The sequence below is a fragment of the Cottoperca gobio genome, chromosome 9, assembly GCF_900634415.1.
Source record: "Cottoperca gobio chromosome 9, fCotGob3.1, whole genome shotgun sequence".
NCBI classification, from domain to species: Eukaryota; Metazoa; Chordata; class Actinopteri; order Perciformes; family Bovichtidae; genus Cottoperca; species Cottoperca gobio.
Window position 1 is genome coordinate 11,184,187 of NC_041363.1, and position 22,457 is coordinate 11,206,643.

A 22,457-nucleotide genomic window follows, 5' to 3' on the forward strand; every position below is an offset into this window, starting at 1 on the left:
GCAGCACCAGAGAGTGGGTGTTTGGCTCAGTTATATTTGGAACCACTTGCTATTAAATATTTTTAATATGAATGTGACTCAGTATTTACTATTTCTGAGCTCGGACAACTGTTCTGTTAAACAAGAGGCCAGAAAAACATGTAAAGTAAATGTTTGAGGTTTTTGTTGGAGAAATTATGAACTTTGGAGAGAGAAAGGCTAGCTGCTTCTACAGACTGTCTTTATGCTAAGCTAAGCTAACCATCTCCTGAATCTGTACTTAACGCACAGATATGAGACCGACACTGATGATGACAATTATCATCTTTTAAGTTAACATCCAGCAGTTACAGAGCAACCTTAGCATTCATTTGGAGTCGTGTTTCTGGTCAGCGGGTTTCGTCTTCACCAACTCCTGTCGGAAATATCTGGTTTTTTAGCTGCTTAATGCTCCACTATGTTCACCAGCTAGTCTCGAATTAATCACTCATACTACTGGTGACCCGTCTCACATTACACGTAATCATTTGATTCATTATGGATATATAATACGGATAAAAGCAGCTTAAAATCCTGCAGCCAGAAAAATGTTTTACTCTAGTTTTTTGGCCAACACCAAAATGAATTCCGCAGTAACCTACAGTGGTATAGTAATGGTGTTGTTGGGGTAAGTTATTCACTGTGGAAGATGTTGACACAACTGTCCTTCTGTATCACACAGCTTCTTCTGCACTGCTGGACAGGGTAAGAACAGAAAAACAGCCGAGTGCTCGGCGGTGCAGTGAGAGGGGAGAGAGAACCTCTACACATTCAAGCTCCTGTGTCAACAAGCAGCCTCTCTGCTGCAGCGTCCTTAAGCAAGAAGCTGAATCCTCCAGCTCTGTTGTTCCGCAACAACAACCCCTAATCCGTCACTCTGAGAGTGAAATGAAGAGTGTTTTGAATTTATTCTTAAAGAAATATAATGAATAACGGTTCAGTCTGAAATTACTTTGCCAAAAGGCACCAACTATTACAGTAAATGACTGCGGGGGTGAAATGAGATGGTGCCAGGGTGAGGCTGGTTGCGTTTGAAGTTATCAGTATTGACAAAATCTCAGTTCCCCTTTGCTACAGTCCTCTCTTTCCTTTTAGAAAACCACATTGTTGTTCCATACTCATTCTACAAAGCTGAATCTATTTTCAACTAGAAACCAATTTCCCCTGCCTCTTTGGTTCATTCAGTTAAGCTTACGGACAACAACATAAAACAAATGTAAGAACTTGCTCAACGTATATCCTTGAGAGCTATATATGTCTGTAAAGAGAGGATTAGAGAGGCTACTAAAGATGTTGTCTGGAACAAAGGCGTGATCCTGCCCACTGCACCACATGCTGGGATCACCTCAGACAATACGAGATCCTGAAACTGCATGTTGCCGTCTCAGCATGAAGCACACCCAACAGTAGATATTCAGTGAAACAGTCAAGTGTTTTGTATTTTCAAGAAAAACAGAAATGTATCTCCTTGATACGGTCACTGTTTGTGACTTTAGTGTGAAAAAAAAAAAAAATCTACTTTTCATGGTCTTCAAAAAGAAGAAAAAGTAGTTTAAGACGTCTTAATATCCCTCATTAGCTTCTACTTTATATTCTGTTGTGTGTAGTTTAATGAATAAAACTGCATTATAATATATATATATATAAATAAATAATAATATATATAAATAATAATATATATAAATAATAATATATATATTATATATATATATATAATGTAGTAGAATAAAAGAGCAATATTAATAAAGAAATATTCAAGTTAAGTACAAGTACCTCAAAACTGTACGTAAGTGCAGTACTTGAGTAAACCTACTTGGTTATTTTCTACCACTGACTGTAGTTCACACTGTACTAGAATATACATGACAAAATGATATGTTTCATACACTCTTATTGCATATGAAGTGCATCTGCTCCTTTTTTGGTTCACAGATGTTTGGAAAGAATTGTAAAACAACAAACATTTTGCTGTGTCCTCACCAGATTGCAATGATAGTTGACAGTTATACGAGGAGCAATCAACCACAAAAGCAGCACGAGGTTTAATTTTTCCCCACAGACTCAACAGAACAAAGTACAGAACAGGAAACAGCAAAACACATGTTTTGAATCATAACACAAATCTTATTTTTTCTCCACTGGAGAAATATGCTCCATTTGTTAGTATGCAATCAATATTGCTTTCACCATCTACACATACAACCCACAGCTAAATTTAAAGAATGTGATGTCCATGTTTGTGGAGTTGTTCAAAGTCTGTCTGGGAAATTAACACTAACTGAAGTGAAGAAGGATAAAGTCGGTACATCAGAGATAACTTTATCACAAAATAGCCGCTCAATGTCATTGAACATCATCACAAACTGATACTTCATTTTCCTTTGATACAAGGAGAATGCAGGGTTGGCATGCGAGCAGTCAGCTCCTCTGCCACTCTCAGTGTTATTGTACACAAGCTATTTAGCTGTTTTTGATGAGCTGTACAATGTGCACAGTCACGCAGGGCAGCGGGCTGGGTGCAGTGGTCTGGAACTATTCATTTAAGCAACATGAAGTGTGTATGTAGAAGAGTGCTCTGTAAGCAATGCCTTGCAAAATGTGTACTGAACCATGGGCCTCATCAGCATCACGCAAATCAGCCTGTAAAGGTTGAGCAACACCAGAGGCCTGCTGTCAACATATCCTCTCCAATTAAATAGGAACATTATTACAGGCCTTGTTGCTCATACGTCCTATTTTAGTCAACTGTTGTTGTTGACAAGCTGTCATATCTTCATTGTTGGTCCTATCAGCTGTACATCAAATGACAATTCAATGACTGAGTAAATTAGCGAGTTAAACTGACATGTATTTTAATTCTGGACTAAAACTAGGTGGATGTAATTTATGTTGAAGGCAACATTTAAATTAATGAGAGTAAAACACACACACACACACACACATATATATATAAAATTATACTATATATATATAATATATATCTCTCTCTCTCTCTCTCTCTCTCTCCTCTCTCTCTCTCTCTCTCTCTCTCCCTCTCTCTTCTCTCTCTCTCTCGCCTCTCTCTCTCCTCTCTCTCTCTCTTTCTCTCTCTCTCCTCTCTCTCTCTCTCTTCTCTCCCTCTCTCTCTCTCTCTCTCTCTCCTTCCCTCTCTCTCTCTCTCTCTCTCTCCTCTCTTCTCTCTCTATCCTCTCTCTCTCTTCTCTCCCCTCTCTCTCATCTCTCCTCTCTCTCTCTCTCTCTCTCTTCTCTCATCTATCATCTCCTCTCTATCTCTCTCTCTTCTCTCCCTCTCTCTCTCTCTCTCTCTCTCTCTCTCGCTCCCTCTCGATCTCTCTCTCTCCCCTATCTCTCTCTCTCTCCCCTCTCCTCTCTCTCTCATCTCTTTCTCTCTCTCTCTCTCCTCTCTCTCTTCTCTCCTCTCTCTCTCTCTTCATCCTCATCCTATCCTCCTCTCTTCTCTCTATCTCTCTTCATCCCTCTCTCTCTATCTCCCTCTCTCTTCCTCTTCTATCTTCTCTTCCCTCCTCTCTCTCTCTCTCCTACCTCTCTCTCTCTCTCTCTCTTCTCTCTTCTCCTCTCTCTCTCTCTCATCTCTCTCCTCTCTCTCTACTCTCTCCCCCTCTCTCTCTCCTCTCTCTCGCTCCTCTCTCTCTCATTCCCTCTCCTCTCTCTCTCCTCTCTCTCTTCTCTCCTCTTCCTCTTCCCTATCTCTCTCTCCTCTCTCTCTTAATCTCTCATGGATGTAGGTATGTGAGATATAACGACATACAGACATGACAACACGCATGACTAACAGATATGATATACATGACATACCACTACATACAACATAACAGACAGATATATATATACAATCATATACAATAATACGGTATATACCATACATATATATTAAGCATATACAAATATATTACATATACAGATATATGATATAATATCTATATAATAGTATATATACATATATCACTATAGATAGCATATATATATATACATAGTTTATATCTACATATTATATTACACTATATATCATACAATTAGTATATCTCGTACCTATCTACTATCTATTACTGGTTCTAGTAATCATTGTCTTGTACATATATCTACATATATAGTATAGTACATATATATTATATATATGTATATATATTATATATCTATATATATATATTAGGTAGTATGTACACTATATATTGTATATGTACATATATATATATATATATATGTACATATATATATATATCTATATATATATATATATAACATATAATATATATATATCTAGGTAGTATGATCATATATCATTCTCTCATCCTCATATATATATTATATAACTATATTATGTACTCTTAGTAAGTCATCTATAACCTCCAGACATATCTCGGCTCTCTGACTCTATATCTCATCCTAGTCATATACTCTCTTCTATTGTCCATCTCTATATACTCCCCTCTCGACTACATCTGCCATACTCGACATCATCTCATCTACTACTACTCATCATCTTATCATTCATCGTCATTCTATCTATACTATCCATCCCATCACTCCTACTATCATATCTCCATCCAATCCTCACTTCATCATCATATCATCTACTTCATAATCTCCTCATACATGATAATTATTCCTCTCACCTCGAACATTAATATCTACCTATCACATATTCTTTCTCTCCATATCATATCTCTATCTCTGTATCTTGTACTCTCTATACTATACATAATAATATATATATGTATAGTCCTATATATATATATATATAACATATGATATGTACATATATATATACATATTACATATGTATATGTCAGTATCTATATACGTACATGAGCATATATATATATATATATATACTATGTATAGATATATAGATATATGATATATCTTATCTCATATATCTTACTCATATATTAGTGACATTATCATATATATATAATAATATATATAGCACTATATTATCGTCTTGTTCTCTCTGCTCCTGTCCCTCTCTCTCTCCGTCCTCTCCCTCTGTCCCTCTCTCTCGTCCTCGCTCCTCTCTCTCTCTCTCCCTCCTCTCTCTCTCTCTCTCTCCCTATCTTATCCCTCTCTCTCCTCTCTCTCATCCCCATATCTCTCTCTCCTGTCTCCTCTCTCTCCCCCCCTCCTCCTGTCCTCTCTCCACCCCTCTCTCTCCTCCCTCTCTCTCTCTCTCCCTCCTCTACTCTCTCTCTCTCCCTCCCTCATCTCCCACCCTCCTATCCTCCCTACCTCTTATCCGATCTCTATCCCTTATCTCTCTCCTTCTCTCTCCCACCCTACTCTCTCTCTCTTATATCATATATTATTATATATATAATATATATACTATCATATACATATACAGATATATACATACATACATAATACATATATATATATATATATATATATATATATATATATATATATCTTTTTACATACTTTCTACTGTAATAATATTGTTATTGAATCTGTAACTGTTGTCATCTTTTACCACATGGAGCTAAAATCTCAAGTTGAGAAAGGGTCACTTCTGCAATGATGGAAAGGTGTTCATGTGTTCACAGGGGATCACCATAGTATTCCATTATATGTGTCTATATGCGAGTGTGTGTGTGTGTGTGTAGAAATGGGCAAGGTGTCTGGGGATTCAGGCTCTCTGGGCTTGCTTGGAAGGAGTGAGCCTCAGTGCTGCGGCGTCTCATAAAATGAATAAAATATGACGAGCATGCAGCAGTATTTCACTGTTGCTCTGATGCAACATGGACAACATCTCTGAAGCAAAAGAAGAAAGATTGTTGTGGGTTTACGACTGTAAGATACAGAAACTGAAATCTCTGTAATACCAGAGGGGGATGACAGCGAGGTGCTCAATTATGTCCGTAAAATAATACTTGCACTTCGGTCCAATATTGATGTGGTTGCATTTACTTAAAAAGGGTCAGTTCTCTCATATCCCCAAAACATATTTTCTCACTTCCCTGTAGTGGGCTCTTACCATGCAGATAGTTTTGGTTTCATGTGCACAGGTTTTGACTTTCTGCCCCCGAAACTTAAAGGGACCTTTTCTTCAGTAGAAAGTAGTTTTAAAGAAAACATTTCTCAGTGAGGTCTGTGGATTTTTCTGAGTAACTGAGACATTTATGGAAAGACATTTATTAAAGCTGTAAGCACCACAGAAAAAAAATCCCTTCACCTCAATTAAATTGGAGTGGCAGCAGAAATCTCAAAACTTCAGCGGATAAAACTGAAACCGTGTGCATGGATAGAACACAAGTGACCGTTTCAGCTTCAGTTAGCAAAGAATTCACAAGTTATACAAGTTTTGCTGCTCTGACGAGGAACTTTAATATAGTAATTGTCACAATTAGCAGGAACCTTCCAGCTTTAAAAAGGCTGACATGACAATCCTCCCTCCAACCAGTTTTAACACCTGAGCACTTAGCAAATAAGAAGAAAAAGCCGAACGATAATAAATAAATGGTTTAAGTGTCCAGCTCCTGCTACTCAAATGGAAGTGGTATGAAAGCAAAGTTTAATCATCAAGCGTTCCAGTAAAAAGTCTCTTTTACAGACCCACAGCAGCCTCTGTGTTCTTTTCTTTGTGGTGAATTATTATCAAACCATTCCATGAAGCCGTCCTCTCTGTTGGAGAGGTATAATAATGAGACGCTTGAGCTCATCCGATAGTGCTGCTGTGGTGCGTCAGACAAAAAAAAACTTTGGGAATCACTACAGTCGAGGGTATAACACAACAAAACATGCAGCCTGTGTTTTGGCCTCAGTCTAACGGTTCAGCTGAAGAGAGGGCTGAACCGGGAGTCAGTGAGGCGCTGAGTGGGAGCTCGAGCTGAGTCATCCCACCCTCAAGCAACCTGGGAAAGACATCTGCACAGTCACAGAGAGAGCGGAGGTGATGAGGGTTGACAAGGCGTGGCAATGGGCTCGTGGCTGACCAGGCATGCTTCATTTACTGCATGTGATAGTTCCTAACATCACGGCCAACCTGTGCAGCTCCACTGACAGATGGAGAATATTAGCACTGCAGAGGAGCTCATGTGTGAGTGCTCTGCTTAGACAAGTAGTTGATAAGGGGATAGACTTAGGCGCTCATCCCGTTTGCTGCTGGAAATTAATTGAACAACATGTAAGGCTGAGTGTAAGAATAATAAGCCCTTACTTAAAGTGTGTATAAATAGACTAGGTTTGGTTACGCTTCCACATCTTACAAATGAAATCCCAGTAGATACAATTACTGAGCACAAAACTATCATTACAATGTGCTACTATTTACACTTTAATGACATGTTCCCAAGAGGAAATAAGCAAAAGTAGTTTATATGTTTAAAAGCTGGAGTATCCTGTTATTCCATGATAATCACAGCGGTGGAGGGGCGGAACAGAGGATGCACATCTTGATTTGGGCAAGTAGTTCATTTCACAGCGACCTGACACATTTCTCCGGCAAGTGTGAGAGCTCAATTAGGGCCAGGCACGCTGAAACTAGATCTGAAGCCGCTGCTGACTGCACAGGCTGACAGACCTAGAGGGGACTCCACCCCTTCTGATTCTTTATCACAACTGGGCTCCCACTGTTTTATCGCAGTATTGTTAGGAGAGGGCTTATCACAATCTTCTAACATCCTCTTTTAAGCAAAAAAGCCTGTCTAATTCTTCACAGTGCAGTATGGATTTGGATGGATGTGTTGCCACAAATCAACTAAGACTACTCAAAGTGATGTTCTCAAAGCTGAGAAAACACCACAGTGCTGCCCGCTGGATATAATATCTACTTAATAGAGCTTTTAAAAAAGTTATTTATACGTTTGCTGTCATTACATTGTACTTCTGAGCCGACATCGGGTCAGTTTTCTTTGACCTACAATGATATAAATACCTTATTAGGTCCAGTATTACCCAATGACAGATGCCTTTGAGACTAACACACAGGCAGCATTTTGACCATTTTGTCCTCCAGTTATCTAAAAGTGGAGTTGGTAAACTAAATTTCTCTTTTTAAAGGCTCGGCTGTTGCCAGGTTGGAGCTCTGTTGGTGCAGCAGGTACAGAAAAGAGAGCCCAGCACTTTAACGCCAACAAAGGCCTTTTTGTGAGGCAGGGATCAAGTTGAAGAAAGGACAAGGGGGTCTGCTACTTGAGGTGAGCAATTACAGCGGTGATGTGTTAATCTCGGGGACTGGCACCATCTCAAGGTTGGCCATGGACTACAGAGAAGGTGGCTTTTATATTCACTGTTTTCTCCTTATGTTCTGCTCCTGGTTTTATTCCCCTTATTTTCTCCATTGCATTCACACTCTCTTCCCTCCACTTAGCTCTTCAAGACTTCTGCCTCCCCTGAGTGGGTAATGTGGGATATTCACACAGTTGTGAGTCAGCCTTGTGGGTGCGGAGGACAAACAAAAAGTTTGGGTCAGCCTGAGAGGAGCCAGAGTTGATCCGACCTCCTGATGAATGGCAAATGTTGTAATTATCCAGGTTTTTCTACATCAAATTATTATACTGTAAATGATACAACTTTAAAAACCAACATGCTTCTGTTTGATCACAGTAGAAGATCACAGTGATTACCAGCTGGTATTGTTTTTACCTTGTGAGTCTGTGTCATCAAAATGTGCTCCTGGAGACACCTACTGTAGTAGGAACTACCATACAAACGGTTTTGAGTACTTAGTCTGTCTGTCTATTCCAGGGGTGTCAAACATGCGGCCCGCGGGCCAAAACCGGCCCGCCAGAGGGTTCAAAGTGTAAAAATTAGTTGTTTTGATCATAAAGTAAAATACTGTTCCTAAATTTCCCTGGGGATCTATCGATCCAGATACCTGTGACGAAATGTTTTGTGCCTTTGTAGATACACTGCGATCTGTAAGTTGTAATGTGTAAATGATAAACTGAGGCACAATATTGTTAAAATTGCACTTTCGGGTTGTTCATAATGTTTTGTAAAAAGATAGTTCATTAAATTTGAACATTTTCAGAATGTACTTTCTCGCACTAAAACGAAGGGAAACATTTGGAGTTGTGTTTATTTATAAGTTATTATGCTGTGATTTTACTGGTCCGGCCCACTTGAGATCAAATTGTGCTCTATGCGGCCCCTAAACTAAATGAGTTTGACACCCCTGGTCTAGTCCATCACTAGAAGGTCTGTAGTTTAAGACTACTTTCTCAAACTAGGGGGAAAATATAGACCAAACCTAGTTAAAGAAAACTGATTGATGAAGGAACAATAACCAAAGTATCATGCAAGAAAAGCTATTAGGATTCACTCACCCAATGCTGAAATGTAAAACGATACAATAATGATCTAAAGTAATAACTCTTGCAATAGCCTTGATGTGTCCAAGGACGACACTCTTGGGATGGCCTTGCATTTGCATCCCATCATGTTGGGAGATGGACAAGATGGAAGCACACAACCGTGCAACCTGACTTTAACAGCTTAACCTTTCATGCCTCATATTAGCCTTGGTTGGATTAAACAGAAGTCATGTCCTCAGCAGGGAGCCTGTCTGTTCTGAGAGAAAAGTCTGAACAGCAGGTCTGAGTTCAAAAACATAACTGGCTATTAAGATTTTCTTTGGTAGACGATAACGGCATGTGAGCGGTTAGGATGGAAAACAAAACTCAATACATAACATTTGGTTTAATACAATATAGTTGTGGCTGTGTTTTCTAAATTCTCAGTTTGAGCCGTGTAACATACCTGAACTAAATTTCCGTCAGAGTTGAGGTTTTGGTTCTGATGTCTACCACCCAGTGTTTCCTACCACCTGTCTAGGCAGTGATTATCTGGATACGTCTTACGGAGGAGGTCCAGTGTTGTGAATAATCCTCCTATAAGCTCAAAATCTGGCTGAGATGCACATGCAGCGAGGCTGACCTATTCCTCTGATCTGTGTTACCATAACACAGTTTTAACAATTATCCTCTTTCAATAATCATATTTTCTTTCGAGGAAGAGCAAAATAAACTATTCCAAACTATAACAAATGAAGGTCTACAGTTTGAGTTTTGTATTCACACCAACACAAATAGAATGTAAAGCCACTAAGTGTGAAACTACTATTCTGCTTTTGAACGTCAGACACTATAAACTGTCTGAAACTTTCAGCACGTCCCTGGCGAAGACAGCAGAGTATGTAACGTCAAGCTATTTTTGAAGGAGCTCTAATGAGGATCTTGACATCCTTTCTTGATGGTGATATATCGGGAGCGAGTACACCACGCAGCCTACTCGCAGCTCGCACTGCACCACTGTTATTCCACTGTACTAGCTAGCACAAACATGCAAAGTGTAATTCCTGTCAGTTCCTGTGGCGATCTTCAAACCTTGCGGGACATTGGATATGATCCATGGCACGTCCCTGAGAGATCGCCAAGGGGATGAAGAGATAAGCTCTGGAGGAATTCAAGGCCTTCTCACTCTGCTGCTGACAATCCCGTCGCTACACAAGAGACCTCACATCTGAGACACTTTCAAGTTCTCCTCTGCAGCCACAGCTAAGCTTGTGTGTGTGGAAAACATTTCTTTCTTTTAGGATTAAATCTTTTTGGTGCAATCGGTAAGATTGATGCTCCACTCGAACTGCAGAGGGGCTTCTCCTAGTGATTGTTCACTAAAACAACAGCAGCGGTGGAGACAGCACCCTCTCATTCTCCAGTGTACAAATGTGTTTTTCAGTTGGCATATTCCTCTGACGTCTGTTTACTCCTGTTTTAGGAAGCACTCAGCTCACAGGGCAGCACAGCCGCGGTTAGCAGCAATGAAATCTATGCAAGTTTATTTTTATAATGAGCATCTACAGATCTCTGCCATGTGCAGCCGAAACCGCATTACTATATGATGTGATAGAGACTCTCATTACCAGAGGGGTACATTAGAATTAGGAGGAAGGGGAGCTTTGATTTTTATTTCACAGTGACATTCATGATATTGATCAGTTCTGCTTGGTCTAGATTCAGGAGCTATGAACTCACTGCCATAACAAGAGATGCTTTTTATTTACGGTCATGCCAAGTGCTGAAATAGGAGCAGTGTGAGCAATTAGTGCCATTCATGAATTGATTCTAGCAGCATTGTGATCAATCTTAACAACCATTATGTTCTTCTTCTTCTTCGACTTGGACACTTCACACTGAGCAGTTTGTTCAATACAATGATCTACAATGCACCGAGGTCATCAGAAACAATGAGGGCTATAGGAGGCTGCTGATTTTGCATAATTTCCTTAAAATCATTAGAAGTTAGATTGTAAGTAATACGCTTGCACGAGCTGAGGATAAATAGTGTAACTAATTATTTGAATTATTGATTATTGATCTGAATATTGTATATGTTCTCGGTGTGATATGATGCGTCAGAAAAAAGCGACATAATATAAAAGTCACCATTGAAATAGTCTCCATCTCCATATTCAAATGTATTTGTCTACACACAAAAACAACAACTAGATAAAACCCAAAGATATTCAATTGAAATGCAGCAAATCGGCACATCTGAAAAGCTGGAACCAGAGAATACTACAAGACAAACACTATGTCAGACAGAGGAGCTGAACTCTTGTTCTAAAACGTTCAAAAATAAATGGGTTAATAGAAGACAAAGGTTAGTGGAGTAGAGTTGACACTACAATCCAGAAAAATCTACAAAATAGATTCTTAAACTAACAAATGAGGGGTGGAAATGCAGGCTCGGGTCTGCCTGTTTCTGATTTGCAGCTCTGGTTAAAAATTAGCAGGAGTGCTCTAATGAAAGTCAGCGACTTCACACTTTGGGGGAAATGATGGGGGTGTTCAGCCTGCGGTCCCACCAACCAACCATGCACCTGGTTAGAGATGAATGAATTTTTACTGCCCACTGAACATGATAATGTACTGGGTAGAGAGCAGGGACACCTTCACGTCTGTCACACAGCAGCATACAAACACTACAGGAGCAAATATTACACACAAATATTAGATTGGACCTCTCAATTGGTTTAGCCAACTTGAATCCAATAAACAAAATAATACATGTGGATGTTACTCTGTAGTATAGAAACGGAAACGACAGATTAGGCCACTACCTCTACTTCCCTATTTTTATCACCTGAGGCTCAGTCTAATGAGCATATGGCCTTTGATTAGAAAAAGCTTACTGCAGATACTGTTCATTCTTTCCTTTAATAGTAAGTATTCAAATGCCAGTGATTATTCAAAACAGTAAAATGACTTTAAAAAAGGAAATCTGGAAAACTAAATTCGGGGTTTGTGGGTTTTGGTGCAGCTTCAATTTATGAGTCCATACTTCTGTAACACCACAAATAAAACCAACCTATGTGAACCATTTACAGGATTCTACATTAAAGCTTTCCTTCTGGGGTTTTATCAAATCAAATTCAATATGTCCATTGCCTTCACCTTACCTTAAACACGAGTCAAGAGGAGGCTCCAGCAGATGGTTTGATTCAGTTCACAGAACTCAGCTGAGGATCTCTCCGACTGTGACATGATGTTTCATCTCCACGATCATTCAGCCAAATATGCTCTGTGATCAGCTGTTGTTACTGTGCCTTCATCCGCAGATAACCAACGTTAGTTTGTCTCATTAGCTCGTATAGCCACTCAGAGCTGCTCAATAATCTACTGTACGGTACCGCAGATAAACCGCTACACGCTTCGAGCTTCCAGTCGGAGATGTTGATGGCCCTGTAGGCTCACCAGGCCACAGCAGCCCCGCTGAGACAGTCCACTCTTCGTTTTACTCGCTCCAGTCAGCTGTTCAGAGCGTGGATGTGATGCAGGCGGTAGGTCGACCTGTCTTTTTCTGTCGGCTGTCCGATGTGAAGGAGGGCTGTTTGACGCTGCGGAGAGGCAGCGCCGCACCGTGCGCCCTGCGCTCCCACAACACGGACCAACAGCACTGCCTGCTGTACTTAAAGAGACACAGCAGCGCGCACACAAGCTTAGCAGCCGCAGCTCTGGAAAGTTTAACCAATATGAAGTCTTATCCGTGTAGTGTGTATGGCTCTCTGTTGGAACCTGCTGATTGCAGTTCAGCAATAGATAGTGGACATATAAAAGAGCTATACTGCAGCAATACTATTGATAATAATAGGTATAGCAGTAGGTTTAGGATTAGGTCAGAGTGCAGCCGGTTAATTCCATTAGCCTGTGAGGAAAATGTTTTGTCTGTATGATAAAACGACCTGCTGTCAGAGTACCAGCAGCATTTAATCCAATGGCCTTGTCATGCCAATACATGTGCAGAATATTAGTATGGTCATGTGTATCGTAAATTCAATGTATGATATTTAATTAGTTTATGTCTTTATAGTTTCATATACCTCTCTTGAGGGTCACATACAAAAAATGACTGGTGGCAAAAACATGGTGCCCCCATGTTCTTTACGCCCTTTCAGTGGAGAAACAGAGATACAGTGCCATAGGCTGCCCTACATGCTAGAACTCTTTCTGCATGCTCTTGTCCCACCACATGCAGCTGGTGCCCTTTTTATTTTGTTTTCACCCCTTCCCCTGAGATAGCCTAATACCACAAAAAAAATCATAATATTGAAAATACAATACTGGGTAAACTTTACCCAGCAAGTAGAAAATCATTCAACCATTGGGTTGTTTTGACCCAAATCAGGTACATTTGTGACAGTGAATGCGACAGTATCTGTTTATATTGTGTGTATGTGGGATTGTATGTAATCCAAAGCTTCCAATGAATCCAAGAGCTGTGAGAGAGTAAAAACATGTGCACATAAACTCACCCCTTTCTGCCTCTCTATGAGCCAAACAACTACACCACTATACCACACTACTGTTTTGTTTAATTAACAGTGAGAGGGGTTTTTATATGCTCGCTCTGCATTCTGATTTTAATCCTGATTTGTGCTTCACCCCTCTCAAACCCACATCCAGATGTTCAACTGCTGTGTGTTTCCCTGCTGCCTGCAGGATTTCCAGCCAATCAGTTTTATCGTTCTGTCCCTGACTGTCACGGCTGTTGAATCAATTGCCTAGAGCAACTGCATTACACAGATCTTTAAAGGGCATGTACACAAATAGACATTCACATGCAAGTAGAATGCACATACAAATGCAGATAGTGTACGGGGAATATAGAGCCTCCAATGCACCTGCCTGGTGTGTTTTTCTAGAAAATGGGTCCAACAAGTAGATTACGTTTTAATGAAAGACTTTTGTGGTTTTGTCTCACCAGTGTGGTTAGTCAAAGCCTACTAAGTATATTCTAGCTCCAACACCTGCAGTCTGAACAAGCTACTCAGTTATTACAAGCTTAACGCTGGTCTGTCCTTAAGGGATAGTGTGCTGACACAACAGAGGATGACTCTGCATATTTCAGCAGCATCAATTCATGGGTTGGTTGCTGTCTGTGCTGTCCGTCACCCGTAGCGCTGTCACCTACAATTACTCTCTTCTACATGGTGACTCAGCAACGGGCTCCAACTTAGAGGAACACTCTTGAAAACACCAGTGTGCAGCAGTGATATTACTCATGCTGAATCAGGCAGACAGGACGGGACAGCGGCCAAACAACAACCTCCTAAAACTCTCAGGCTGATGTTTGAGGAAGTCAAACTACACTGTGCTGCAGATAGATGCAAAACAAGTCTCCTAGTCCTTTTCAAGGTTATACACACACGCATGCATTGTTAGAGGTCAGAAGTGGGAGGTCAAGCATGTGGTGCAGAAGATAAAACTCCAGGTCAGCCAACCCTCATACATCTGCATCACAAGCCAGTCTGTGTGTGACCACCACTGTTCGTCAGATGCAGAAGACAGAAGTAAATAGACGATAATGGGCTCATTGTGTGAAATCTCTGCTCACTCATGGGATTATGTAGGCGACGATATGAAAGGCGGACAAAATGTCCTTTCATTTTCAGATTGTGATCGGTTAAATGGTTCTTCTTGTGGTTCTGTTTCATGACACGATCTGACAAATGGGTGTTGTGAGCACAGAAAGCATTCAATCCAAATAAATAACTCATGTGAAATCATGCCATTGGATTTCTCCCTCTTTGCACATACAATGCACTAACTCATATCTCACAAGGCATGAGACCAAAAGCTACCAAAGATAATTTTATGCATCATCCCACACATCACCTGTTTGTATTAAGGGAGGTTTCACCCAAGAGACCAACCTAGCTGTAAATACAGTCTCATGAGAAATCTGCTGAAGGGAAAGACTTCATTATTGTGAGTTTTATGTGAGAAATATGGTCACTACATTTGTCTTGCAATGTGACAGGGGGTAGAAGATGTTCAAACTCGTACATGATGCTAAACAAATGAAAGATATAGTCTCTTTACACATGCAAAGACCTCATACTGATGTCAGAAGCCTCATCATCACTGATGATTATTCAGTTTCAGGTTTCTTAATGAAAACTCTCACATAACAAAAATCAAAACACTACTGTCAGAGTGCCATTACACCTGTTCTGAGTTGCTAATAGTCATATTATTTGCCACATGAGATCAGGACCAGGTCAAATGCTGATGGGAACTGTCAGTGTTGCATCTAGCACATCGGGAATACTGAAGTATCAGCTCCGTTACTGTAGCTCAACAATCGGAGAGCAAAGTTGAAGTCAGTTCTGCATGTGGAGGTGTTTATATTGCACATACGTGTAACAGAGAGACTAAAACATGAGGTAGTGAGGAAAAGGTAGAAGTTTCCCACATCCAAACTATATTCTCTGATCACAACTACACATAAGATGGACAACCACTTTTTAATTTCTACTTAAATTCCAAATTCCAAGTTTTGTCCAACCAAGAGCTCAAAACCTAAATCTTTACAATGACGTAAAGCAGAGAATAAGCAGCTAATACTCACATTTGAGAAGCTGGAACCAGCCATTGTTTGACATTTTTGCTTGAACAAGACTAGAGTCTACAGCCATGCTATCAGCTCTGTGACACAGTACGTACAGGCAAACCGGTCCTTTGAGCTAAATGCTTTCATCGCTATGCTAACTTGCTTACAATGATAAGGCTAGCATGCTGTTGATAAGCAGGTATAATGTTCACCCCGTTTGTCATCGTAGTTTTACGTGTTAGCATTGTAACATTGCTAATTAGCACTAAACACAACGTACAGTTGAAGCTGATGGAGATGTTTTTGTTAGTTAGCTAATATTTGGTCAAAGTATTGGAAACATTTAAAGTTTTACCTGATGGTAGTGTTAGATGAAAAGTCAGAGGATCCCCAAAGTTATTACAATTCACCCTGAGGGGAACATGAATGTCTATACCAAATGTTGCGACAATCCACCCAATAGAGTTGAGACTCAAAACCACAAATGTCAACCTCACGGTGCATTAGAGTAACATTTAGGATTCATCCTCTGGGGAACATGAATACAAAACTTAATTGCAATCCTTCTAATAGCTTTTGAGATATTTCTGCCTGGATCGACCAACCGATTCAAACAATTAATAGATTATTAAAATAGTTGCAGATTACAGTTATGTTCTGTCAGTCAACTAATTGTTTTAACTCTACACTGTGAATATGCATCCAATCACAAACACATTTGTATTTTTAATTTTTGGATACATCTAAAAATCCTTTGCCAGTGTGTGTGTGTGCAGTATTTATTTTATAGTTTAGTATAGTTACACATACATTGTCCTCTGTAGTTACTGTGTATATTTTATGTATAGTTAAACAAATTACTCATTCTGAAGTAACTAATGTTGGTCTAAAAATAACCATCCAGCTAACACTTTGTCGGCCTGTATCACAGTTGGAGCCACAAACAATATACACAATTGATTTATTTTTCCTCTTCTCATTTTCCACAGGGATATCTACTGTTTGTGTCAATCAGCTGATAATCACGTGTCATGTTTATCGACCTGCATAGTGATTTATTATCTGCCTGACGTGACTTTCGATGGGATCAACAGTGAAACCTCCTGAGTCTGACGCGTTTGAAAAAAGACATCACTCTTGTTTTTTTCGGCACTGTGGTAATCATTTATAGTTGATGAAAAACCTTACGATTCCTTCCTGGAATAGTTCTCATCGATTTGACACAGGAATAACACGATCGATAAGTGTAGTTGCTGTGCACTCTGATTGACCTTTAAACCAATAAACACTTGCTTCCCACTCCACAGGCAGCTTTTTTGGCAATAGTTGCAATTACATAAGTGACTTTTACAGCTTTGTGTTCGAGTTATTCTTTTGTTTCAGTGTTTTCAACATGATGCATAGATTTCAGTTTACTTTCCTGGGAGTCAAAGACATTCATGAACATTTGTCTAGTAAAGCACTGGAAGCTGTTACTGCTCAGAAAGCGGCATGCTGATTTCCTCTTCAACAGTTTCCACACACGCACAGCTCATTCACATAGCCCAAACTAACTTGAAATCTGACATTGTGAACTTCCTTCCGACAACAAGGAAGGCGTATGACTGAAGTTCTTCATTGTTCTTACCTTGGTGTTGCCCCGTCGGGGGTTAAGACACAGAACACAAAACCACAAAACACTGCTCCAACTCCCAGATTGTTTTCCTTGACGACCATAGAGTGACATTATTGTTGCAAAGCAATTGTGCTCATTAGCCACATGTTGACTGTTAAAAGAGCGACATTCTTGCTGCTGCTTTATGCTAATAGTGACATCTCCGGTTTGAGGAACTCTTTTTAAGCTTTTACACGGCTTCCTGTCTATCATATAGCACCTTGGTCGACCTGCACCCACAGGAACCCAGAAACAGTTTAAGTCAGTAAATCTTCGTCATGTACTGAAATGAGTAGCCGTTTGCATCGTGAACTCATCCATCTGCATTACTACATCACTGTCAGTCCATATTCTGTGTGTTGATAGTGACTGGAAGTAGATGACAGACAGCACCGCTGATATATTTTCTGTGGCCTTCAGAGAAGCTGTGTGGGCCAGAGCTGGACTGAAAACCTTCCATTGGCTTCATTAACACAAACAAACAAACAATCCTGTTGTTTGTTGCATTATGAGGAATTTGAACTGTCCTATCTGTGAAACATGTTTGTTTTCAACACTAGCATTCATATAACATATGCAGCACTGAAGAACCTGATTAGGGCTCTCTCGGACAGCTCATGGCAGCAGCTTGACATATTGGGTTGTATTATAACAAATGGTGATTAAATGCCCTCAGATACAGATAAGTAGACAAGGGTGAAAAAGAAAGCCGGTTCTGCTGGTCTGCTTCTCATTAAGGCCGTGGGGAAGGAGCAGGTGTAGCAGGATTTACAGAGGTAGCAGTCCTCTATTAAACCTGATGATGGCTGCTGGCATTAATAATTCAGCAGTCTCTCTGAAAACTACAAAAAAATAGATCCTGCATTATTTAAAGGGAACACTGAATTAATTAGAAATATGAATTAATGATAAGATTATCTTAGGCTTTCGACTTAAACCACTGGCAGTAGCACTCTAACAATCAAGGACAAATATTTTTTACTGTAGATTTTACAAACCAAAAAAGATGTTCTGCTTGGAAGACCGAGGCTGTGAAATCAGCCACGCGCTGTAATTGCTATTCAGAGAGCGTCTCAATGTCGCTGCTGCAGCCAGGGGTAGTATTACCGGAGACCTACATCTTTCAGTCACCATGAAAAAATAATGATTCCTTTGCTGAGTTTTTGATCCTTTTGTCTCTGCTGCCTGTTGTATTTCATTCGACACATCTGACACAGTGTGGGATGTTTGGTCAGTCGTCTCGCTTCCTGTGCTATCAGTTTCACACACGGCGCTTCAGCTTCAACACAATCACACTCTCTTGAGAAAAACATCCTGATGTTGTGTTTTTGATGATAGTTGTATTTTCTTTGGTACAGATGTACTTGTTTAATTGGAGCATTTCACATTCCTTTACTCTATTAAAATCAGGTTATGCAGATGTTAATATCATCTGAGCTGCATTTACCAACCACAATAACAAGATACTTCCTTCCGTTCAAAGACCAGAATCATACAAAATTGTGGAAGAGCTGCAGACATTGATAAATGGCTTAGATTTGACACATGCTTTCAAGTGGCTTTGTTGCATTCTCTCATATCTGCCAAACTGTGTGAAAGCTCCAGCTCTTCTTTTGTCTGCACTGACTCCTGCCTTGTATTATTAATGACTGAAATCTGCATGAAGAGTGACAACACAGACAAAGAAGAAATGTAGAGAATGGTTGTGTGTGTGTGTGTGTGTGTGTGTGTGTGTGTGTGTGTGTGTGTGAGAGAGAGAGCTAGTATGGGATTTCATATAAAATGTATTTAGAAATCCTGCAGCTATAAAACTGGAGAATTTTAGAAGGCTTTAAAAACTGAATGTTGTAAACGTTACTACAACTATGAATATTTTTGGATTCTCATGCTTTTAGAAATTCATCTGATACCGTTTGATGTAACTGGATGAAGCCCAGTGTTAAGCTATTTTTCCTATTTGCCTCTGGGGATAGCAACAAAAAAACAAACGGCCTCAAATACCAATTAAAATACGATGCTTTCTGACTTTCTGTGCACATCTTGAAATCTAAGACAGGTTACTTTGCAACTTCCAGTCATTTAAAAATATCCAGTTTAAACAATCTTCCTCCTAAATTGAGAAATAGTGTCAAAGCCTCTTTTGTAAACACTAAAAAAACACACTGCTGAAACATTATCCGTGTCTGACAAATAAAGTATTAGGCTACAGACATGTGTTGTGAAAACTAATTGCAGTAATGCTTCTCGATCCAAAACTATTGACTTTAACATATTCGCTTATGCGTGACCTATGTGCATTAACCTACTTTACAGAGAAGGATTTTCTTTCTGTGCTCATTGAGGCAGTTGTTTGTTTATGAATGCCGTGTAACAAAAACTCATTCTGGTAATTGGGGTTGTGTCTCTTTAGGAAATTGCAACGTGTCAGGTCCAGAACGCCAGCCCTACACTGATAATTATATATCACTCAAAGTACTTCACACACCCACACACACACATGCTCGAATGCATGTGTACACACACACACACTCGAATGCATGTGTACACACACACACACGAATGCATGTGTACACACACACACTCGAATGCATGTACACACACACACTCGAATGCATGTGTACACACACACACACTCGAATGCATGTGTACACACACACACACTCGAATGCATGTGTACACACACACACACTCGAATGCATGCATGTACACACACACACACACAAATGCATGCATGTACACACACACACACACAAATGCATGCATGTACACACACACACACACAAATGCATGCATGTACACACACACACACACAAATGCATGCATGTACACACACACACACACAAATGCATGCATGTACACACACACACACACAAATGCATGCATGTACACACACACACACACAAATGCATGCATGTACACACACACACACACAAATGCATGCATGTACACACACACACACACAAATGCATGTACACACACACACACACACACACACACACACACACACACACACACACACACACACACACACACACACACACACACACACACACACACACACACACACACACACACACACACACACACACACACACACACACACACACACACACACACACACACACACACACACACACACACACACACACACACACACACACACACACACACACACACACACACACACACACACACACACACACACACACACACACACACACACACACACACACACACACACACACACACACACACACACACACACACACACACACACACACACACACACACACACACACTTTTTAAATTGCTTTACTGACTGGTAAAAGTCAGTGTTTTTGTTCTGAGCACTCACATTAAAGTCTAGAAAAGACAGAAAAGAATATATAGATTTCAAAGCAGCTGTCAAATGGCAGCTCGGTTGTGTCACCATCATCCATTCTGAGCATGGCGAGGAGAGTTGACCCACTTTGTGGTGAAATTCGTCTCTGTGACATCCTCCTTCACTTCTTCTGCTTCCACTGACACACCTATATAAGTTCAGATGACCTCAAAAGGGAAGGAAAGTTACCTTCTGAGTTTTTTCTGTCCATGTTGTCACTGTAACACAGTCAAAACCAATGCGGATCGACAGGAATCAACACTGCTGCTTGTTTGACACGGTTCATGGGGCACATAACTGGCTGGTGGTCTATTTTAAAGTCAAACTGAAATGAAATTGCTTTTTTGGCTACTACACGATACATATCTGCTCTGTAAACCACAAAATGTACATTTTATAGTTTTAGGTTTCATAAGGCATTAAATTGATGGACTATTGAGACACTATTTTCGTTGCAGCTAACCAAATCTTTCTTAAAGCTTTCTATCATATTGCACTGAGCCAGCCAGAAGCCTGCTACACAACATAATAACCACAGACTTTAACAAAAACCCAAATTACCTTTTCTCCTCAGGTCTCCTTCTTATCTGACTTAAAAACCTTCACCTTACAGTGGCTTGTTGAATAAGCGACCAAGCAAATATTCACCAGGGAAAAGTACACTGCTAATGTCAGTTTGCAGGCTAGATAGCTCACTGTCATGACTCTGGATTTGTGTTCCTGTTTTATTTTGTAGAGTTCAGAGTTTTGTGTTACTTCCTGTCTTTGTGTGGTTTCCCGCCATCGTTAAGCGTCTGCCCCGCCCCTGATTGTTTGCACCTGTTCCCACTCACCTCTTGTCTAAATTGTCCTGTCTCCCCTGTCTTGTGCCAGTTTGTCTGGTCATATCCTCGTCATGTCATGTGCAAGTACTAGTGGTCGAAGAAGTGTGGTTTTTTCCAGAGAAGTTTGTTTATCCTCCTAGTGAGTGCTTTAAGTTAACTTAATATTCTGTTTTATTGAAGTAAAGTATTGTTTTTTGTGTCCGGAGTCGTGCGTTTGAGTCTTCCTTCCCTGTGTCCGAGTCGTAACACTCACTAGCTGCTCAGCAGCAGAACTTACAGGTTGTAAATGTACTGGCAGATGTTACATCGGTCCGTTTAGATGCTGGTGACATTACCCTTCAATACTACAAACAACACACTCTCTGACCATGATATGTTTGTACAATTAATTGTACAAATGGGATAACACTTTACAAAAAGTGATAGAAGTAGTTTTAAGAATGAGAAAGTCTAAACTCTACCTTCTTTCTCAGCTCCGCACAGCTGTCTAAACCCTCTTTGAAGATCGAGAAATATTATATCAAAATCAACTGGACACATTGTTCAGTTATGCTACACAGAGCCTTCAGTCATTTGATCCTTTCTTGAGTCCCCCGGGGATCAATGCTTGGAACCTTACTGCTTTTATTTTTGATGTTATCCTGATTTCAGCGTTAACTAAGATGCTGCAACAATATAAAGCAGGCTGCATTTGTAAAGGCCCATTCAGAGCAGCCATCTGCAT

At 40.1% G+C, this 22,457-nt stretch overlaps 1 protein-coding gene across 10 annotated transcripts in view; it reads right to left on the minus strand.

Moving 5' to 3' along the window:
- wscd2 (WSC domain containing 2) overlaps positions 1-21,615 on the minus strand; it is a 44,331-nt gene extending 22,716 nt beyond the window's left edge. For 5 of the 10 annotated variants that reach the window (XM_029440173.1, XM_029440166.1, XM_029440171.1 and 2 more), the window contains exon 1: positions 12,440-12,919. The gene's annotated coding sequence lies outside the window, so the exon portion shown is untranslated. Of the gene's footprint in view, positions 1-8,218; positions 8,222-12,439; positions 12,920-21,470 lie in introns of those variants that run through there. The other 5 variants (XM_029440174.1, XM_029440170.1, XM_029440168.1 and 2 more) reach the window with 5 other exon arrangements.
- Between the last annotated feature and the right edge of the window lie 842 nt (positions 21,616-22,457).